We start from the raw sequence: 1,791 nt of genomic DNA on the forward strand, positions 1-1,791 counted from the left end.
GTCGTGTGTTTAACTTGTACCTTCCTGGCACTGTAATACAACACTTGAACTTGGGATGGGACGCGGCAGTTCGAACTGCCCTGCTGCTAGTTAGTCACCCTCGCTTGCTCGTTTGGTTTCGGATCGGGTGATTAAAAGTTGATATTTTGTCTTGTTACATCAAGTGTTCATGTCCCTTTACTTTTTTATAATTAGTCAATTTTGTGCATTACACAGTTGTGGTTTACCTGGCTAGTCAGTGTTTCTGAGACCCTGGCATGCAAGCTGTATGTAGGTTCCACAACGAAGTTCCCCAACTGACCTCTTGTGTGGCCGGCTTTCCGACTGTCTCTTGCCCTGGCAGTTGTATGATTCTCTCTCTCTCTCTCTCTCTCTCTCTCTCTCTCTCTCTCTCTCTCTCTCTCTCTCTCTCTCTCTCTCTCTCTCTCGTAACGTTTGTATGGTACTTCTGTCAGTTTGAGTTCAGGTGTGGCAGCCAGTGGGCTTCTTACGGCTAAGTGTACTTACTTTGGTTGTACTACATAGTCTGTACCGTGTTTGATCATTCTAGGGTGATGGACAGAGTGACCTGACGGCGCTCTTCTCGTCGTTCATTTGTTCATTCACACATTCGTGTATTTCATGATACTGCTTAACTATATGTACTTAAACCGAAGTTTTCAGGGTGTTTTCATAAATGTAATCACAGTTTTTAGTATGTTTTAGATTTTTACCACCACAGGACTAACGACTCTTAACAAAATGCTGATTCTTATCTCACTCTTTGATATGAACAAATTGTATATCACTATCCACAGCTTAAGATGAAAATATAATGCATGTCTTTCTTCAAGAATTTCTATCTTCATTGATTCTATGGACACTGGGATTACAGCTTATCCTACACAAAACAATTCCAACATGCACACACCTCCTGCCAACAATGATAAATCAACTATCATTGCCACGTCCTTTTTACCATCACAAGAGAGTCTCTTAAGGATAACTGTGTAAAGAAATACCTGGAGAGATTGAGTGCAGAATGGCAAAAGGCGAGAGTGAACGAAGCTAAGGGAGTGGATGAAGAATGGAAGGTATTTAGAAAAGCAGTGCTGGCATTTACGAAAGAAGTGTGTGGTTTGCGGCCGGTGGGCAGGTGAGAAAGGGTGGTGAGCGGTGGGATAATGAAATACAGTTGCCAGTAAAAGAGAAAAGAGAGGTGTATGGGCGGTACTTGTAGAGAAGGAGTGCGAGTGACTGAGTGCTGTATAAGAGAAAGAAGCAGATCGAAAGGAAGGTACGAGGACAAATATGGGTTGGAATGAGTGAGTATAAACAAACTTCAGGGAGAATAAGATGCTTTGAAGGAGGTTGATAGTGTGGGAAAAGCAAGAGAGCACACGGGAGCATCGGTCAAAAAGCAAATGGGGTAGTGGGATTAGGCGGTAATTAGGTGAAGAGGAGATGGGGGTGAGTACTTGTAAGGACTACTGAATGTGCTTGACGTAAGGGTGGCAGGGGAATGTTGTTTGGGTCGGGAAGGTATGCGAAGTGAGAGAGTCATGGAGAGTGGTTTGGTGACAAGAGAAGTGGTGAAAGTCTTGCATAAGATGAAAAGTGGTAAGCGATAGTATTGCAGTTAAAAAAGAGGCTTGACTGTGTTACTAATTGGTTAGTTAGGATTCTCAGTTTATGTATGGATCATGATGAGGTGTCCGAGGATTGGCTGAATGGATGTGTAGTGCCACTGTATAAAAGCAAGGGGTGACAAAGGTGAATGTTCGAATTACAGAGATATAAGTTCCCTGAGTA

The sequence above is a fragment of the Panulirus ornatus genome, chromosome 59, assembly GCF_036320965.1.
Source record: "Panulirus ornatus isolate Po-2019 chromosome 59, ASM3632096v1, whole genome shotgun sequence".
NCBI classification, from domain to species: domain Eukaryota; kingdom Metazoa; phylum Arthropoda; class Malacostraca; order Decapoda; family Palinuridae; genus Panulirus; species Panulirus ornatus.